This window comes from Bombina bombina, chromosome 7, assembly GCF_027579735.1.
Source record: "Bombina bombina isolate aBomBom1 chromosome 7, aBomBom1.pri, whole genome shotgun sequence".
NCBI lineage: Eukaryota > Metazoa > Chordata > Amphibia > Anura > Bombinatoridae > Bombina > Bombina bombina.
This window is the reverse complement of record NC_069505.1, coordinates 421,759,745-421,782,148: the sequence shown is the minus strand read 5'-3', so window position 1 is coordinate 421,782,148 and position 22,404 is coordinate 421,759,745. Positions and strand designations below refer to the sequence as shown.

Genomic DNA, 22,404 nt, shown 5'->3' with positions numbered 1-22,404 from the left:
TTACCCGAGAGACCCCAGCCTTAGCCGAGAGACATAAGCCTTTCCGAGAGACCCCAGCCTTACCGAGAGAACCCCGGCTTACTGAGAGACCTTACCCAGAGATCCCTGCCTTACTGAGCGACCGCCCGAGACCCCAGACTCACCGAAAGATCCCAGGCTCATCCGGAGACCCCAACCTTAGTGAGAGACAGCCTGTGATCCTCAACCTCAGTGAGAGACAGCCTGTGATCCCCAACCTCAGTGAGAGACAGCCTTAGATCCCCAACCACAGTGAAAGACAGCCTGTGTTCCCCAAGCTCAGGGAGAGACAGCCTTAGATCCCCAACCCAGTGAGAGACGGCCTGTGATCCCCATCCCCAGCGAAAGACAGCTTTAGATCCCCAACCACAGTGAAAGACAGCTTTAGATCCTCAACCCCAGTGAGAGAGAGTCTTAGATCCCCAACCCCAGTGAGAGAGAGCCTTAGATCCCCAACTCCAGTGAGAGAGAGCCTTAGATCCCCAACTCCAGTGAGAGAGAGCCTTAGATCCCCAACCCCAGTGAGAGACAGCCTTAAATCCCCAACCCCAGTGAGAGACAGCCTTAGATCCCCAACCCCAGTGAGAGACAGCCTTAGATCCCCAACCCCAGTGAGAGACAGCCTTAGATCCCCAACCCCAGTGAGAGACAGCCTTAGATCCCCAACCCCAGTGAGAGACAGCCTTAGATCCCCAACCCCAGTGAGAGACAGCCTTAGATCCCCAACCCCAGTGAGAGACAGCCTTAGATCCCCAACCCCAGTGAGAGACAGCCTTAGATCCCCAACCTCAGTGAGAGACATCCTGCTATCCCCAACCTCAGTGAGAGACAGCCTGTGATCTCCAAGCCCAGTGAAGGACAGCCTGTGATCCCCAAGCCCAGTGAAAGACGGCCTGTTATCCCCAAGCCCAGTGAAAGACAGCCTGTGATCCCGAACCTCAGTGAGAGACAGCCTTAGATCCACAACCCCAGTGAGAGACAGCCTGTGATCCCCAGCCTCAGTGAGAGACAGCCTGTGATCCCCAGCCTCAGTGAGAGACAGCCTGTGATCCCCAGCCTCAGTGAGAGACAGCCTGTGATCCCCAGTCTCGGTGAGAGACAGCCTGTGATCCCCAGTTTCGTGAGAGACAGCCTGTGATCCCCAGTCTCGGTGAGAGACAGCCTGTGATCCCCAGTCTCGGTGAGAGACAGCCTGTGATCCCCAGTCTCGGTGAGAGACAGCCTGTGATCCCCAGTCTCGGTGAGAGACAGCCTGTGATCCCCAGTCTCGGTGAGAGACAGCCTGTGATCCTGGACCTCGGTGAGAGACAGCCTGAGATTCCCAACCTCAGTGAGAGACAGCCTGTGATACCCAGCCTCGGTGAGAGACGGCCTGAGATCCCCAACCTCAGTGAGAGACGGCCTGAGATCCCCAACCTCAGTAACAGACTAAGAGACAAACTGAGACCACCTCACTACTGGAACTAACCTGATTACTTACTACTTGTGGATTATAATTGGAGGCACCTGGTGTGTGCCCAAAGCCCAGATATGGGAGAAGAAGCCGGGGGGCTGCCCAGCCTAAGGAGGGGGGCCCGGGCTGTGCCAGGTGCTGAAGCTGCCCGCTAGCCTGAGGGTCCACCATCTGGCATACACTGCAATGGGTGAGTGAGGGTCTGGGGGATGTTATAATGGAGGTTGTGTGTGAGAGGAGGTGACAGGCTGTGTGTCATATTATTTCAGTTGTGTTGTTTGCTATATTATTTCAGGGGTGACAGGTTGTGTGTCACATTATTTGGGGGGTGACAGGCTGTGTGTGTCACATTATTTGGGGGGTGACAGGCTGTCTGTCTCACATTATTTGGGGAGTGACAGGCTGTTTGTGTCACATTATTTGGGGGGGTGACTGGCTGTGTGTCACATTATTTGGGGTGACAGGCTGTTTGCTATATTATTTCAGGGGTGACAGGTTGTGTGTCACATTATTAGGGGTGACAAGGGGTGAGGGTCTATTATTTAAACGTAACATGGATTCAGTGTATGTGCAAAACACCACTAGCATTGAGCATCGGATAGTAATGATACCCCCAGGCTCTCACACTCCTGAGATATAACTGGGGTAAGAGTCTGGGGGAACAGTCACAGTGGTGATGGTCTGGGGGTAAAATGATAGGGGTGAGACTCTGGGGGTACAGTGACTGGGGGAGGGTCTCTAGGTTCATTCACAGGGTGAAGGTCTGGGGGTACAATCACAGGGGGGATCCTGGGGGTACAGTCACAGGGTGAGGTTCTAGGGGTACATTCACAGGGTGAGGATCTGGAAGTACAATCACAGGGGGAGGGTCTGGGGGTACAGTCACAGGGGGAGGGTCTGGGGTACAGTCCCAGTAGGAGGGTCTAGGGGGTACGGTCACAGGGGGAGGGTCTGGGGGTGCAGTCAAAGGGGGAGGGTCTAGGGGGTAAAGATGCACAGGGGCATATAGTGATGCGGCCTGACCGAGAGTGGGAGATCTGCAGCGAGCCCAACCCCCGCCAAGCTCTGTGTGATTATGGTGTCCCTGTTTTGTCACTTTGCTTCCCCATTGCTGCTTGCAGCCTGTCTCCAGCATCCTTTAATCCTGCTTAGTGCCTCTGGCCAGTGGTGAAGCGATGCTGCTCACAGCTCTGATACTATGTAGGCCTTCTCATTGCAACCACATAGTATTAACCCCTTAACTTCCAGGTGTAAGGGAGGCTACAATGTGCTGCAGCCTAATCAACCCAGGCCCTAATGAGTTAACCCCTATGTTACATCCTTCTAATTATAACCTATCGTGCTGTATCTGTCACATTTATGTACCATAGGTATGTTAATCCCTTGTCGTACACGTGCCCCAGTCACACAGCCGTGTACCATACAGATTCATAGCCTGTCCCCCGGTTGCTCGTTTTCCGTCAGGTAACCATGCGCCATACTGCAGAACCCATCTCTCCTCCTCATTATTATCCTGATATTGTATGACCTTGCAATAAGGCACCTCAGGCTTCTCGCATTATTTAACCTTTTTGTTTCCATGCGTACATTGCCTTTACCATCAAGTCTGACCCCATAACCGAGAAAGGGATTATTTTTAGAAGAACTATTTGGGTTAAAAATAAATAAGGTATACCAAAGCGCCAACTATACGAAGACTGGGTCTGGACCAAATGCAATATTATCAAACGATTACAATAAACAATTTATTTAGTACACAAATAAGTTAAAAACATGGATCCATGTATAAACAATCAAATTTATACAATAATAGCTAAATTAATAGTTAAAACAAATAGTTATGTAACAGATATAGCATTTAGAATTTTTTTTAAACATTGCTCTTAAAAATATTCCTAAAAAATTCCAAATTTATTATGAGGCTCACAACAGAAATTTAACTTTGTGTTTACCACATACACAAATTTATACAGCAATAATAGCTAAATGAATAGTTAAAACAAATAGTTATATAGCAGATATGGCATTTAAAATTGTGCAAACATTGCTCTTAAAAAATATTCATAAAAAATTCCAAATTAAGTATAAGGCTCACAACAAAAATTCAACTTTGTGTTTACCACATACACATAATAGGTGAAATATATTAGTCAGTTATATAATCTTATCTAACCAATAGTGTTCTCGATTCTGTGCAATGCTCCTAAATATTGCCAATAGTAACTAATGTGTAAGGCATTGTCAAGTAAAAAATACTGTGACAGCAATATGCCAATGTAAAAAATGTGTATCAAAAAAGTTGTGTGCAAAAATTAGTGTACAAGACTTATTAATGGTCAAAAAAAATTAGGTTGATCTTCAAAAAAAGTGAATTAAGAACAAAGATTGTGAAAAATGAAAAACCAAAAATTTACAAAAACATTGTGGTGTGTTCAAATAGTGACTTATATATATGTAAATAATAGCCCAAAAAATAGTCCAACAGTGAAAACTTAATAGAAAAAATAATCCAACAATAAATTATAATAAGTAGTGTGTCTCTTTAAGAAAAAACAATAATCCTTAAAGTGTTGTGAATCCTAACAGCAATAGTTATGGTGATTTTCCAAGTGTTTTATACTGAATAGCAGTGTCAGTACTTGCTAGCCGTTTTCCAACCCAAAATTCTATCTTCTTGCCAAATATTTTGTTATAATCCCTGGATGATCCTTCTGTAAAAGAAAGATATGATGGTGTAGATTGTTTTTAGATCAATAGAAAATGAAATTGTGCTTACCAGTCGACGCGTTTCGGTCACAAATAGACCTTTATCAAGACTCAAGATTAAACAATTAAGTTTTCACTGTTGGACTATTTTTTGGACTATTATTTACATACATATAAATCACTATTTGAACACACCACAATGTTTTTGTAAATATTTGGTTTTTCATTTTTCACAATCTTTGTTCTTAATTCACTTTTTTTGAAGATCAACCTAATTTTTTTGACCATTAATAAGTCTTGTACACTAATTTTTGCACTCAACTTTTTTGATACACATTTTTTACATTGGCATATTGCTGTCACAATATTTTTTACTTGACAATGCTTATGTGTTAAACACAGAGTTAAAGGTCTTACTCAGAGCCTTACACATTAGTTACTACTGGCAATATTTAGGAGCATTGCATAGAATCTAGAACACTATTGGTTAGATAAGATTATATAACTGACTAATATATTTCACCTATTATGTGTATGTGGTAAACACAAAGTTGAATTTTTGTTGTGAGCCTTATACTTAATTTGGAATTTTTTATGAATATTTAAATTTTTAAGAGCAATGTTTGCACAATTTTAAATGCCATATCTGCTATATAACTATTTGTTTTAACTATTCATTTAGCTTTTATTGCTGTATAAATTTGTGTATGTGGTAAACACAAAGTTGAATTTCTGTTGTGAGCCTTATACTAAATTTGGAATTTTTTAGGAATATTTTTAAGAGCAATGTTTGAAAAATTCTAAATGCTATATCTGTTACACAACTATTTGTTTTAACTATTAATTTAGCTATTATTGTTGTATAAATTTGATTGTTTATACATGGATCCATGTTTTTAACTTATTTGTGTACTCAATAAATTGTTTATTGTAATCGTTTGATAATATTGCATTTGGTCCAGACCCAGCCTTCGTATAGTTGGCGCTTTGGTATACCTTATTAGTTTCATCTTTCCATTTTGACAACTAGGTGTCAAATTATCAAAGCCAGAGGTCTTATTTAGTAGGTGCTAGGTGCACTCCACTATTAAAAATAAATAAATCATATGTACATAAACATACATTCCCAGAGCCTTCCATATAAATGTGTGTAACCAAGACGAGGATCCGGCTACCATGTTTATATGCTGATTATTCCAGTCATGCTTTGAAGGGGTTAAATGCTTGAGCCTGTTATGAGTGTGGGAATTATTACTGTGTTCTTGGCATAAATCAGACAGTGGGCACTGCACCCTATAACACCTCTGCTGTGGCACACAAAGAGTTAAGCTGTTGCACATGAAAACTCAGAATTCCCTGTTCTCTTATAGACCAGAGGCACGTCTGATCGCAAAGTCTGCGATGCTTAATTTTATTGTTTGTATTACCGGGATCTAGACATCTAGTGAGGTCATGTGCAGCCACCAATCAGCAGCAAGCTCTCAGTAGAGCCTACCTAAGTATGTTTTTCAACAAAGCTACCAAAAGAAGAAAGTGAATTTGTTAAAAATGAAAAAGTCTCTTAAAATTGCTGCACTGTCTTTTGCATGAAAGTTTAATTTTTACATTTGGGTCCCTTTTGAAGATGCCAGAGGGTAAAGTGAGGCTTCTGCTGCAATGTACACAGCTTCTAAAACACTTAAAGGGACACTGAACCCAAATGTTTTCTTTCGTGATTCTGATAGAGCATGCAATTTTAAGCAACTTTCTAATTTACTCCTATTATCAAATTTTTTTTCATTCTCTTGGTATCGTTATTTGAAATGCAAGAATGTAAGCCCATTTTTGGTGAACAACCTGGGTTGTCCTTGCTGATTGGTGGATAAATTCATCCACCAATAAAAAAGTGCTGTCCAGAGTTCTGAACGAAAAAAAAAAGCTTAGATGCCTCCTTTTCAAACAAAGATAGCAAGAGAACTAAGAAAATTTGATAATAGGAGTAAATTTGAAAGTTGCTTAAAATTGCATGCTCTATCTGAATCACAAAAGAAAAAATATTGGGTTCAGTGTCCCTTTAATAGCACAGTAATCAAGTAGACAGATTAATATTACTATGTTTATATATACAGGAAGAAAACCCTTTATCCACACTGCTTGGGATCAGAAAAGGTCTGGATTTTGCACTAGTTTTAATTTTGGGATCTTTGCATCTGTAAAATGGGACAGTTTGTAGAGGGGAATGGAACCAAGTGTAAAGAATATTATTATATCATCATATCATTTAGGCCAGGGCTTGACAAAATCCGGAGCCAAATATCTATATATAGATTATTATTTGCATTTCAGAACACAAAATCCAAACAAAAGAGGCAGGTATATATACACGCACACACAAAAAATGTTTTTTCATTATTTGATTTGCTCTATTTTCCTCCAAATTTTCTGTGTTTATTTGCTGCCCCAGATATGCTGGAATGCATTGGAAGATATACATGAACACCTGCAGTGATCCAGCAATCACTGTGTAAATGTTGCATTCCATCAGTGGGCAGTGAAAAAACACAGGGAAAAAAATAAGGCTTGTATGTGATGGCTGCAGGGGCTCTTACTGGTAATTGTGTGCTCAGGCTGATTTATAGACAATGTGAATCACATCCTGATAATAGACCAACTGTAAATTATTATGGCAGAGATGCGAGATTCTGTCATGCTCTCCGCATTAAAATGAAGGTAATGTTTGACGAATCAGTGCCCGGTTTTTAATAATCCTATTAAAAACAGGGGCACTTTAATTAATCAAACTTTACATTTCACTCGTGTTGTGAAAATACTTACCTTTTAATCCTGACAGCCACTCCAGCGATTTCCCCCGGCCGTCAGAAGCCTCTTCATACGTCAGAAATGACGAATCCGGCTTCCTCAAATCACGGCTTTCCCCCCCGGGGGTATCATGGCCTGAGGAAGCCGGATTCGTCATTTTGGACCCGCGAAGATGGCTTGCGACGGGCGGAGGAAGCGCTGCAGCGGCTGTCAGGATTAAAAGGTAAGTATTTGAACAAAACAAGTAAAATGTAAAGTTTGATGAATTTAAAGTGCCCCTGTTTTTAATAGGTTTATTAAAAACCGGGCACTGATTTGTCAAACATTACCTTCACTTTAACTGCTCAGTGGGAAACGTAAAAGGGCTCACTGCTGTGTTTATCCCTAATACTGACGTGATCGAACACTGGTATATATTTTAGGGTTGCCACCATGTCCTGAAGCTTGCCTCACATGTTCCGCCCCCAGGAGCGTCCTGAACACAACTGCAGGCAGCACAAACCGAAAGGTTTCAACTTTCACTGCTGACCGGTGTTGTAACTAAACAGTGTCCCCGTGGAGATCTGTCTCCCCTATCTTAAGGGCGCCGCCAGCCGCAATGGGAAGTCAATCAGATGGCTGGCGGAGGACCAAGGGCAGTGTGGCGTGAGAAAAGGGTCAATAGGGACAGATAAGGGCAATAAATTGAAGGCGCTAAACACAATTTTGAAGGCGCCCAGGCACCCAGGATAATTGAGCTCTGATATACCTTGTCATTAGCTTACCAATGTATTCAGCTAGCTCCCAGTAGTGCATTGCTGCTCCTTCAACAAAGGATACCAAGAAAATGAAGCATAATTGATCATATAAGTTAACTGGAAAGTTGTTTAAAAATGTATATTCTATTTGAATCAAGAAAGACAAAAATTGTGCCATGCCCCTTTCACGTGTCCCGGCCATGGCCCTTTCACGTGTCCCGGCCATGGCCCTTTCACGTGTCCCGGCCATGGCCCTTTCACGTGTCCCGGCCATGCTCCTTTAGGATGCTGTAACAGAGGTTTTGGGATTACTGTGGGAGAGCTGAGTACACTGTCAGTCTTTATAAAGTGAGCTTGTTTGTGGTGTCTATCTATGTATTTATACTAGCGCTATGGAATTTGGCGGCAAGCGATAATATTTTACATTAAAGTTATTGCTGTCAAGTTTGTGAGAGCAACCTGTTTATCTGACCCTGCTACATGCTATACAGTGCGTAAGATAATCTGAGCTTTAGGCACTGTAAGGGAGACCAGGTAAACATTTACAATAAGTATGCCCCTGGTTTACAAAACCCTGCACGAGTGTGTTATATGCGTATCATGAAGAAACAGCACTTACCTGCTGATATGTGCTAGACATAATGCCCCTTTAATCCACAGGATAAGACATTTATAGTTACCCTTGAAACCCCTTGGTGTAAGTGCCACTACCAACCCTACTGTACAGCTGATCTCTATATTTACTACTCCAGTTATCAACTCACTTGTGTGAGGCCCCTAGAGGAAGCTTAGGATCCGGGTACCACTTAAAAACCCAAAATATTTCCTTCATGATTCACATAGAGCATCTAATAGTAAACAACTTCCAATTGACATCTATTATGTAATTTGCTTTAGTCTCTTGTTATACTTTGTTGAAAAGAATACCTAGGCTCAGGAACAGCAAAGCACTACTGGGAGCTAGCTGCTGATTGGTGGCTGCACATATATGCCTCTTGTCATTGGCTCACCAGATGTGCTCAGCTAGCTCCCAGTAGTGCATTGCTGCTCCTTCAACAGAGGATACTAAGAAAACAAAATAAAATTGATAATAGAAGTAAATTAGAAAGTTGTTTAAAATGTTATTCTCTGTCTGAATCATGAAAGAAACATTTTGGGTATCATGTCCCTTAAAAGTCCATTTATATATGTTAAAGCAGGGCTCGACAAACCCAGGAGCCTGGTAGCCACTGGCGCCTAGAATTTTACCCCTGGCTCCTAAGTTTTTGGGTTAGTCTCCATATGTCTATATACAAATCCAACGGTCTGGCTCCTAATTTTTAAACAAATTTGTCAAGCACTGTGTTAAAGGGACAGTAAACACCTGGTAATTGCAAGAAATTTATGTTATGTTACTATAGAATAACATATCAGCCAAAGACTGCACAATCATCATACGTAGAACTCGCTAGTGCTCTTTTTCTCTATACGTAGAACTCGCTAGTGCTCTTTTTCTCTATACGTAGAACTCGCTAGCGCTCTTTTTCTCTATACCTAGAACTCGCTAGCACTCTTTTTCTCTATACATAGAACTCGCTAGCACTCTTTTTCTCTATACGTAGAACTCGCTAGCGCTCTTTTTCTCTATACCTAGAACCCACTAGCACTCTTTTTCTCTATTCCTAGAACTAACTAGCGCTCTTTTTCTCTATACCTAGAACTCACTAGCGCTCTTTTTCACCTGTTGTGCAATAACTATATCTAGAACTCACTAGCGCTCTTTTTCACCTGTTGTGCAATAACTATATGTAGAACTCACTAGCGCTCTTTTTCACCTGTTGTGCAATAACTATATCTAGAACTCACTAGCACTGTTTTTCACCTGTTGTGCAATAACTATATCTAGAACTCACTAGCACTGTTTTTCACCTGTTGTGCAATAACTATATCTAGAACTCACTAGCACTGTTTTTCACCTGTTGTGCAATAACTATACCTAGAACTCACTAGCACTGTTTTTCACCTGTTGTGCAATAACTATATCTAGAACTCACTAGCACTGTTTTTCACCTGTTGTGCAATAACTATACCTAGAACTCACTAGCGCTCTTTATATCTATTTCTAGAACTCACTCGCTCTCCCTGTTTTTCCACCCACAACAAAACATTTCTCCCTTTTTTCTGACATTTTTTTTCCATCTGGTTTTCCGGTCTCTTTCTTCCCTATTTTTTAATATTTCCAGTTAATTCCCACTATATGTTTATGAACCCCTTAATGACTGGTGTACCCCATATGTCAGCCCTCTCTATAGCTTACATAATTGTAAGAGAGCAGGTCTCACCAACAGTGCCCAGGCTGCGTTATTTCTGCACGCCTCTCGCTTGCTGCTGTCTGTCACTAAATGGATAGGAAAGTCAAAATTTAATCTTGCATGAATCAGAACATGTAATTTTAAGACAAGGCTTTATTGAATAAACATAAGTAGTTTTACAGCAATAACATTTTACAGAGATAAATCTGAACTACTGCGTCACAGTCCATACAAAACAAAGAAAGAAGTTAATGAACTATGCAATAAAATGTGGTTGTTCATTGTTATCAAACTGATTACTTGCTTTATACATTTTTCCTTGTACATTAACATGAAGTTATGAGTTTTGACAGCATGGGCATCTAGTCATGCCCTGAATCACAGAATTTTAAGACACTTTTAAAGGGACAGTAAACATTCAGAATAAAGTTATATAATTCTGCAAATGGTGCAGAATTATATAACATTATTTTAGCTGTAACTTTAAAAATGAAAAGTCTTTCCAGATTTTTAAGTGTAAAGTTGGACTCCGCTCAAGGATCTACTGAGCGGGTCTTGGATATCCAAAGCACATTGCGGGCTTTCTGGCTAGTCACAGCACGCCCGGTCACGCTATTGGACTAAATGTAGCTCGCTCCCGCTCTGGTCTAGTAGCGGAAGTAGCTACATTTAGTTCAATAGCGCAACCGGGTGTGCTGTGACTAGCCAGCAAGCCCGCGATGCGCTTTGGATATCCAAGACCCGCTCAGTAGATAGATCCTGGAGCGGAGTCCAACTTTACACTTAAAAATCTGGAAAGACTTTTCATTTTTGAAGTTACCGCTAAAATAATGTTATATAATTCTGCACCATATGCAGAATTATATAATATTATTCTGAATGTTTACTGTCCCTTTAAATTCACTTCTATTTTCAAATGTGCTTTGTTCTCTTGGTATCACTTGTTGGAAAAGAATATGCACATATCCTACACTAGTGGGAACTAGCTGCTGATTGGTGCCTGCACACATTTGTCTCTTGTGATTGGCTAACTAGATGTGTTCAGCTTGCTGCCAGTAGTGCAATGCCGTTCCTTCAGCAAAGGATAACAAGAGAACAAAGCAAATTTGATCATGGAAGTAAATTAGAAAGTTTGTTTAAAATTGTATGTTCTATTGTATTTTCATGAAAAAAAGTTGGGGTTTACTGTCCCTTTAAGGGGTTAATTTTTTTTTTCTATTTTCTTTCACTATCAATCTCTTTATTTATTCACCTCCCTTTCTGCCCCTATCTCTCGTTATTTTTCCACTCTTCATTTTCCGTCTCTCTCCCTCGCTCAGGCTCCCGTTTTCTCCCCTTTTGCTATTTTTTTGCCTCATTCCCCCCTCCCTCTCTCACTTCATTACATCACACTTTGCATTACCTAACTACGCTCTCCCTATGCCAGCGTCTATAGCACTGTTTGCATTTTTATCACAAGGCGTCTATAAGTGTGGCTCCCCGTAGGGGCTTCGTATCACGCTTCGGCTCAGCTAGGTTATCGCTGCTAAGAATTTCTCTGGCGTCTGCTTCTTATTCCTAATTCCGTGCTTCACCAGAGCAATGCAGGTTTTTCTCACCCCCCTATTCACTGGTCTGCAGATTTACACGCACATTTCTCCTCCGTGCACCCACTCACAATCAGATTGTGTAAGAGCTTGTATTGTTTCCCGGCATACGAGAAGCTACAGATTTATTTTCTCCCTTGGCATAAACACACACGCAGTCTTCCCACATCTCAACACATGTATTATCTCAAAGCATTGCTCATCCACCTTCATGGAAACATAGATTTGGGTAACATGAGAACTGGAATCCTGTCTATTCAGAGTATTTATTTATTTTTCTATTGAAAAGTGTAGGGACCTTTTTAAAGGGACAGTATACACCAATTTTCATATATCTGCATATAATAGACTACTAAAAAGAAGAATATGCACAGATACTGATCTAAAAATCCTGTATAAAACCTTTTAAAAACTCACTTAGAAGCTCCCAATTTAGCACTGTTGATGAGATTAGCCTGGGACACCCACTGGAAGGGGCTGATAGCACAACCTCCCCTGCATATGAAAAGACCCATTATACAAACAGAAGTAATCTAAAGTCTGTAGACATCAGTATGCATCTGTAACTTTGGGGCTTGGTTAGGGGTCTGGAAATCAGCACAATGTTATCAAAAATAAGTAAAACTACAAAAACACTCCCAGATGGGCTATATAAATGTATAATCTACAAAACATTTATGCAAAGAAAAATCTAATTTACAATGCCCCTTTAATGCAGGACTTGACAAATCCTGAAGAGCCTGGCAAATGTGTCTCCTAATTACTCCATTTATTTTACATATAATATTAAAATAATTCCTTCCCTGGCTCCTCTGTATACATTGTGTTAAACCCTGAATTAAAGGGACGCTGTGCTATAAAATCTGTTTTAGTTAATGTGTTCAAAATGACTTGTTATATCCACAGAGAATACATTTGTTATTCATATTTTCAGTGTAGGAGGTGGTTTCTACAGGCAAAATCAGCTATTTGGAATAACAAAATAAAAGTAAAAGAGCTGCTTGATAACTATTAAAGGGACTTGAAGCCAAACATTTTTCTTTCATGATTCAGATAGAGCATGTACTTTTAAACAACTTTATAATTCCCCAGAGGCAGAACTTTTTTTCACTTTCTGCGCTAAGCTTTTTTTAATGTAAATTTTTCTGCAGGTTATTTTTAAAATAAAATTCAATTTTAAATGAGGTGGTTACACTAAAGCGCCAATATAGTTGCAATGTGTTGATTAACAAAAGAATAAAGCAATTTTAAATTGGCTGTAGACAAAAAATGAATTGTAAAATGTTGAATAAATTTGTTTCCGTTTCTCTTGGTCTAGCATAAAAGTATAGTAATGAAAAAGGTGCATTGCTCATAAGAATGTCTTGCATTCAGCTTTACAGACTGGGGAAGGCTAGGGGCGGGTTTAAAACATCTGAGAGCCAGTCAATACTGCAGAGCCAGTCAACACTGCCTATTTGACTGTTCACTTCAAACAGCACTTTGCTGTAGATGCGCTGTCTTAAGGAAAACTTACACAGTGCTGCCAGAGCAAAGCTCTCTTTGAATAGAACAGCCTGATTTGGAGCAGCGCTACAAAGTTAAAGCGGTAACAGTTCCTGCATGTGTCCTGTTCTTTCTGCAGACTTGCTGCATATTCTGCCTTACTTCTATTATGACATTTTCTTTATTTTCTTGGTATTTTGTTAAAAAGCATGGAGCTATGCTCTGGAGCGTGCACGTGTCTGGAGCACTATCTGGCAGCAATTTTGCAGGAATGTTATCCATTTGCAAGAGCAATAGAGGGCAGCACTATTTCCTGACATGTAGGGCTCCAGATGCTACCTAGGTATCTCTTAAACACAGAACGAAGCAAATTTGATAATAGAAGTAAATTGGATGTTTTTATTTATGCTCTGTATCACAAGAAAAAATGTTTGTGTTTCATGTCCCTTTAAATGCAGGTAATATGGAGATTTGGCCTCACATTGTACAATGTATAAGACAATAATGAGAGAATTTCATACCAATGTTCTTTGGTAATAAGGTCTTTAACCTCAGCAAAGGGGTTAAATTGTAATTAGAATTAGACTAGGTCTAATTCACTAGCGCATTATTCAGCATGGAACTCGCAAGTCACGTGCACGCTCCTGAGCCTATCTCTGTATGCTTTTCCGAAGACGCGCACGCTCCTGAGCCTATCTCTGTATGCTTTGCACAAGACTTGCATGCTCCTGAGCCTATATCTGTATGCTCTACACAAGTCACTTCCACACCCCTGAGCCAATCTCTGTATGTATATTGATATGTATGTATTAAGGGCTAAAAATGTCCATTAGGCCCATAGTCTTGAACTAGAAACTTTAGCTGACAAAGTAAAAATCCCCGCCTATATTTTGCATCAAGTGGAATAATAACTCTTCCCCTGCCTAGTAAAGACACAGTATATTATACATATTTATATACATCCACTGACACACAGCCACGCCGCACTGTCACACAGATTCACACACACACATACACACACTATCACACAGATTCTCACACACACACACACTGTCACACAGATTCACACACTGTCACACAGATTCACACACACACACTGTCACACAGATTCTCACACACACACACTGTCACACAGATTCTCTCACACACACACACACTGTCACACAGATACACACACTGTCACACAGATTCACACACACACACTCACTGTCACACACTGTCACACAGATTCACACCCACACTCGCACACACACTGTCACACATACAGTCATACAGATACACACATACTGTCACACACTGTCACACAGACACATATACACACACACACACACACACAGATACACACACTGTCACACTGACACACAGTCACACACACTGTCACACAGATACACACACTCACAAACACATTGACACAGATTCACACACACACTGATACACACACAGATACACACTCACACACACACTGACACACAGATACACATACACACACACACTCACAAACACACTGTGACACATATATACACACTGTGACACAGATACACACACTCACAAACACACTATGACACAGATTTACACACACACTGATACACATACAGATACACACACTGACACACAGATACACACACTGTCACACAGATACACACACACACACTCACACACTGTCACACAGATACACATACACACACCCACACACTGTCACACAGGTACACATACACTCACACACTGTCACACAGATACACAAACACACTGTCACACAGATACACACACACACACACACACACTGACACACATGCACACTCACAAACACACTGTCACACAGATTCTCACACACACACACTGATACACACACTGTCACACAGATACACACACACACACACACACTGTCACACAGATACACACACACACACACTGTCACACAGATACACACACACTGTCACACAGATACACTGTCACACACACACACTGTCACACTGTCACACACACACACACACTGTCACACACACACACTGTCACACAGATACACACACGCACACTCACAAACACACTGTCACACAGATTCTCACACGCACACTGATACACACACTGTCACACAGATTCTCACACGCACACTGATACACACACTGTCACACAGATACTCACACACACTGTCACACACACACAGTCACACAGATACACACACACACACTCACACAGATACACACACACACACTGTCACACAGATACACACACACAAACACACTGTCACACAGATACACACACACACACACACTCACAAACACACTGTCACACACACACACTGTGCAGCTGAGGATCTTATTTAAACAAACAGAGCTACTTATAGACCCCTAGAGACCCCCTCATGTATCCTTACTGTGAGAAGCTAGAGCCTTGAATAAATAAACCCAACAATGATCCTAATACCCACATCTGCAATACAAAATATCTCCCCTGGCATCTGTGGGTAATACGCTGAATACAACACGTAATCGTAGGCACACTGCGCAAGTAACGTTCTACCCTCTATAAAGAGCCGTCTCAAACATGGTGTCATGGTTTTGTTATCTAAAATGTTAAAGAAATAGAAAAAAAGTACATTTATATTAAGCACCACATCATTATCAGCTGTGTATTTTCTACTAATGCTGGTTGGTACTCCCAATTATTGGCTGATGGCTGCTCCCTGCCCTCAAGGCTGTGATCTGAGATGTCATCGCAGAAAATGCAGCAAGTCTGCAGAAATAACGGAACACATGCAGGAACTATTGGCTCTTACACTTTACTGCGCTGCTCCTCATCAGGCTGTTCTCTGTAAACAGCGCTGTGCTTTGGCTGCAATGTGAGTTCTCCTTAACACAGTACAACTAGAGCAAAGCGCTACAAAGGGAACAGTCAAATAAGGAGCAGCGCATTGATTGATGACTGCCTCTTAGATTTTTTCAATCCCATCCCCTAGGCTTTCCTGGTCTGCAAAACTGTGACTCTTTAATGTAAGAAGTTTTTGTGAGCAGTGCACATTTTTTTACCTTATAATTATGTGATGTTTGACCAAGAGCAAAGGAACTAGATTTATTTAAAGGGACACTGTACTCAAATTTTTTCTTTTGTGATTCAGATTGAGCATGCCATTTTAAGCAACTTTCTAATTTACTCCTATTATAAAATTTTCTTCGTTCTCTTGCTATCTTTATTTGAAAAAGAAGGCATCTAAGCTTTTTTGGGTTCAGTACTCTGGACAGCAGTTTTTGATTGGTGGATGAATTTATCTACCAATCAGCAAGGACAACCCAGGTTGCTCACAAAAAATGGGCCGGCATCTAAACTTACATTCTTGCATTTCAAATAAAGATACCAAGAGAATGAAGAAAATTTGATAATAGGAGTAAATTAGAAAGTTGCTTAAAATTTCATGCTCAATCTGAATCACAAAAGAAAAAGTTTGAGTACAGTGTCCCTTTAAGAGTCGTTTTAAAAACATAACAAAATGTATTTTTTATCTGCAGCTATTATGCAATGCAATTTTCGACTGCTGCAATATAGTATAAAACTTTAAAAAAGACTTTATTCTCCAGTTAGTCAACACTAATTTAGCTGGTGCTTTAGTGTAACGGCCTAGTTTCAAATTTCTTTTTAATTTCAAAATGACCTGCAGAAAAAAACATTTACTAAAAAATCTTATTGCAGAAAGTAAAAAAAAGTTCTGCCTCTGGGTTCCCTGCCAATGCGTATTGGCTGATGGGTGCTCCCTGACAATGCTTATTGGCTGATGGGTGTTCCCTGACCATTCTTATTGGCTGATGGGTGCTCCCTGACAATTCTTATTGGCTGATGGGTGCTCCCTGCCAATGATTGGGCTTAAATGAACATTTTTTGGTACAGTGTCCCTTTAATTTGTGATAAAGGCTTGATAGCCCTAGTATGTACGTGTTTGTGCTCAGTTGTTCCACTAGCACAAAGCCTGTGGTTACTCACTACTTGAGTCATGTCACTTACAGAGGGGAATTTTGCATCTGGCATCAGCAGGACCTGAGGTGCCAACATTGTGTGATACAAAATATCCCATAACCCATATTGCATATACTTATCCTACATAGCCTGTGTCAGTAGTTGTGTATAAATATTCCTGTATGTAGCGCCAGGTTACTAAGGCTGGTGCCTCCCTAGAGATAACAAGAGGTGTAGGCTGATAATTGCTCCCACAGCGATTTACTTGTAATTGTATAATAATTTGTGGGGAGACTTTAGTCTGGGAGAGGCTGTGTGATATTCTGACTGGGCAAGGGGGGGGTGGGCTTCGAGGTGTCTAGTGTTAGCTATACGCAGGTGTTTAAAGTGCAATACAGTATGTTTGTACAGGCACAATATCAAGGTCGTGTACACTATTAATGTATTTATATGCCCAGTATGTAACAGCAATTACATGGCACATTACAAAAGGTCTGCTTAACCAATAAGGGCCAGATTACGAGTGGAGCACAAATGTTTATGTGCAAGCAATAAGTGGTTTATCGCAGTTGTTTGCGCTCGTCGGGTTTATCGCTAGTATTAAATGAAAATGAAACTATGGTTTGAGTGCAATTCAAGTTAATGCTCGCCGGGTTGTAGCGTACTCAGAGCTGTTTCTAACTGTTCCGTGAAACAAAAAAGTGGCACAAAGTATCTATATGTGTGTACTTGCAGACATCTATATACATATAAACACATAAATACATATGTTCTTATATATGTGTACTTACAGACATCTATACACATATAAACACATAAATACATATGTTCATATATATGTGTACTTACAGACATCTATACACACATAAATACATATGTTCATATATATGTGTACTTACAGCCATCTATACACACATAAATACATATGTCCATATATATGTGTACTTACAGATATCTATACACATATAAACACATAAATACATATGTTCATATATATGTGTACTTACAGATATCTATACACATATAAACACATAAATACATATGTTCATATATATGTGTATTGGAGCACTTTGCAGTTAAGTAGCTGAAAACATGTACAATCATATTTATGCAATATTCATATTTAATAAAGTGTTATTCTGTGTATTTACTGTAAATTGTTCACATTCCAATGTTCTGCACATGGCAGAATATTTTCTATGTATTTATAAATATATTTTCATATATATATGGGATATATATATATATATATATATATATATATATATATATATATATATATATATATATATGGGATATATATATATTTATTATATATATATATATATATATATATATATATATATGGGATATATATATATTTATTATATATATGGGATATATATATATATATAAATATATATATACTTGCCTAGATGTGCTAATTTTCTATGCATAAATTTGTATTGATGACATGGAGGATTTTTATCTCCCCCATAATTTTAATGATTTTTGAATAAATAAAACATATTTTTGTATGTGAAGAACATTGGAATGGGAATTATTCATATTTTTATGTCAGGTTATAGCGCACTTAAGAATATGCGTTCAGGTTAGCGTGAGAGTGGAGTGTTTTTTTTCCCCCATCGACCTCTATGGGGGAATAAGTTATTGTGCTTGTGATGTTGTAAGTTCGGCTTTTTGCGTGCGTTATCCCTAAAATCTACACTTAAGAAATCCCTTTGTTTCTGTTTAACTGTGCCATGCACTCTGTTTTACTGAGTGTGCACTCTGTTTTACTGAGTGCCGTGCACTCTGTTTTACTGAGTGTGCACTCTGTTTTACTGAGTGCCGTGCACTCTGTTTTACTGAGTGCCGTGCACTCTGTTTTACTGAGTGCCGTGCACTCTGTTTTACTGAGTGCCGTGCACTCTGTTTTACTGAGTGCCGTGCACTCTGTTTTACTGAGTGCCGTGCACTCTGTTTTACTGAGTGCCGTGCACTCTGTTTTACTGAGTGCCGTGCACTCTGTTTTACTGAGTGCCGTGCACTCTGTTTTACTGAGTGCCGTGCACTCTGTTTTACTGAGTGCCGTGCACTCTGTTTTACTGAGTGCCGTGCACTCTGTTTTACTGAGTGCCGTGCACTCTGTTTTACTGAGTGCCGTGCACTCTGTTTTACTGAGTGCCGTGCACTCTGTTTTACTGAGTGCCGTGCACTCTGTTTTACTGAGTGCCGTGCACTCTGTTTTACTGAGTGCCGTGCACTCTGTTTTACTGAGTGCCGTGCACTCTGTTTTACTGAGTGCCGTGCACTCTGTTTTACTGAGTGCCGTGCACTCAGTTTTACGGAGTATGCCAGTCAGTGAGTAAGGCACCCACCCCTCTGAGACAATGTTCTCATGGGCAGCTGTGTACTGAGAGGTTTAGCTCGGTCTGTAGGATAAGGAATCTCAGGCACATCAAATACGGCGTAACAGTGCACCAAGCACAATGTATTAGCAACTGCACTTAGAATTAAACAAGAACACGTACATTGTGACACTTAAATTCCAGAGGAGCAAAGTCCCATCGTAATTTTCACTTACATCTTGTGTTTTTTACATTGAGTTAAAAGTTTATGGAAACCATAAAAACCTTCACAATCACATCCACAAGTTCAAATGCAGTAGGTTGGAGCCAGCGCCTCTGCTCATTTTACAACGGCCCTGGTGAGATACCGCTTATCTGACTCACACATAGCAATACAAGTTAGATAGTACATGAAATTGAAAATTAAACTTGGCTCAGGCCGAGTGAGCCATTTTAAAAGTCTTCTGTTATTACATTTCCTTTTTTCTCTTGGTATCCTTTGTTAAAAATCATACCTAAGTAGGCTACGGAGCCGCAGTGCTCTACTGGAAGCCAGCTACTGATTGGTGGGTAGAATACATATGTCTCTTGTCATTGGCTCACCAGTAAGGGGCCCATGGGAATTGGCTTTAGTTTGTTTGTATGGGGGAGTTCAGTTGATCACAATGGTGGAATTATCTTCCCACTAATATATGTGTATTGTCTGCTAGATGTGACTTTAAGATAAGATCTTGTCTGTGTAAACCACATAACCGCTCTTCAGCTGGAGGAATCACAAAAGCCTTAAAGGGACTGTGAACTCTGTGTAATTACAAGACAGTTCTGTTGTGTTGCTATAGAATAACATATCAGCCAAGTTAAAACATTTTCAAAACAAATTAACATCATTTTTACTGCAGTTATTTTTCGATTGACAAACTCCACCCACTGTGTGCCTTATATAGAGGAGCCAGTCTGGGCTTTAAAGGGATAGAAAGATCAGTAATGATATGTGCATGGGTGCATTTAAATTCAAAATAGGAGCATTTGTGCAATATACTTACGTTAGCAAAAATACTTCTAGTAAAAGTGATTACTGTTTTTTTAAGTGGCATATGCACATATCCTGTGTATGCAATCACTGTGACAGCCAGTAACCGTATACTGAAAGTAGAGCCTAGATACTGGCATGCTGCAAAGCATGTTGGTATCAGGCTCAGTGGCCAATCATTGGGTGCCTCAGGTGTGAAGCAGTCCAGTGAAAAAAACTGCCCCATGGTCATGTGATCAATTTACAAACCGTTATTTGTAAACAATGGTCAGTCTTGGCCCCTCCCCTTCTCTCCCAGTCAAAGTGGAACATTTATTTTAATAAAGTGTTTTTATTTTGGGGGGGGGGGTTAAATACATTTTAATTCATTTTTTTTTAATACTTTTATTTTAATGAATTGTTTTTTGTTTTTATTCCTAAATTGCATTTTCTGCCCTTGGCGATAAAAGGGTTAAATATAATGTTTCAAAATACCTCTTTCTTGTTATTTATATCCCCATAAGGCCGGCTAGTCTGCTACAAATGGTATATAATATGTATGGGTAAAACCTAAAGGAACACTGAAGTCAGACAACTTTTCAATTCACTTTCATTATCAAAACGTGCAGGATTGTTTTATATGAGCAGACTGTCTGAGGCACCTACTGAGCATGTGCAGTATATACGTATAAGCGATTGGTTGATAGCTGTCACTTGATGTAGGTGAAAGGAAAATGGAACTACCTTTTGAAATTTTGTCAGGAAAAAAATGTTACTTATTTGAAATTAAAACTTTGCTATTATTGTGTCTTTTTGTTAAGCATTTGTTGATGTTTAAGGAATTATACTGTATTTAATAGTCCTTTAAAGAATCATAAATACAGATGAGATTTGTATTAAAATGTTCAGTATAGGTTGCATGTCTGCAGAAAGAACAGAAACTGTTAGCACTTTAACTTTTCAGCGCTGCTCCACATTAGGCTGTTCTTTTTAAACAGAGCTGTTCTCTGGCTGCATTGTATAAGTTTTACTTAACACAGTGCATCCAGAGCAAAGTGCTGTTTGAAGACAACAGTCAAATATGCAGTAGTGCTGCAAAGCAGCAGTGTATTGATTGTTGTCTGGTTCTGAGATTTTTCCAAGCTCGTTCCCTAGCTTTTCACAGTCTGCAAAGCTGTTTTTCTCTGAATGTAAGATGTTCGTATGAGCAATGCACCATTTTATTACTACATTTCTAAGTTAGACTAAGAGAAAAGGAAACAAATTAATTCAAGAGACATTTTACAATTCCTTTTTTTGACTGCAACTAGTATGCAATGCAATTTTCAACTACTGCACTAGATTATAAAACTTTAAATATTGCTTTATTCTCCAGTTAACCAACACATTGCAATTGATCTGGTGCTTTAGTGTAACTGACAATTTTATTTAATTTAAAAATGACCTGCAGAAAAATTTTCACTAAAAAAATCTCATCGCAGAAAGTGAAAAAAAGTTCTGTCTCTTAACAACAACTTTCCAATTTGCATCTTATTATCTAAATTTTTTAGTTTGTGGAAAAGCATACCTAGGTAGGCTCAGGAGCTAGCTGCTGATTGGTGGTTGCACATATATACCTTTTATCATTGGGTAACCAATGTTTTCAGCTAACTCCCTTTAGCGCATTGTGCCTCTTTCAACAAAGGATAACAAGAGAACGAAGCAAATTTGATAATAGAAGTAAATTGAAAAGTTAAAAATGTATGTTGTGGGGCTTCATGATCTTTTAAATGGGAGAAAACTGTTGGGAGTACACTGTCCCTTTAAGAGATAAGACAAACTGGTGACTGGTCACTAGAACACGCTGGTATGGCTCCCACCGGCCTTGTGAGATTACCACACCTGACACAAATCACCCACTTCCCCAGACCAGGTGCAACTTAAAGGGACAGTAAATTAATATAGTGGGTGAATTTGAAAATGTTTTGAATGCATTAACATCTTGTTTGATGCAGTTTGTCTTTTCAATAGCCAAACTCCACCCACATGTGTCCTATTTGGAAGAGCCA

At 39.8% G+C, this 22,404-nt stretch overlaps 1 protein-coding gene across 1 annotated transcript in view; it reads left to right on the top strand.

Moving 5' to 3' along the window:
- The first annotated feature begins 279 nt into the window (after window positions 1-279).
- Window positions 280-22,404, top strand: part of MGAT3 (beta-1,4-mannosyl-glycoprotein 4-beta-N-acetylglucosaminyltransferase) — a 113,353-nt gene continuing 91,228 nt past the window's right edge. The window contains exon 1 of the mRNA XM_053721284.1: window positions 280-1,661. The gene's annotated coding sequence lies outside the window, so the exon portion shown is untranslated. The remainder of the gene's footprint in view (window positions 1,662-22,404) is intronic.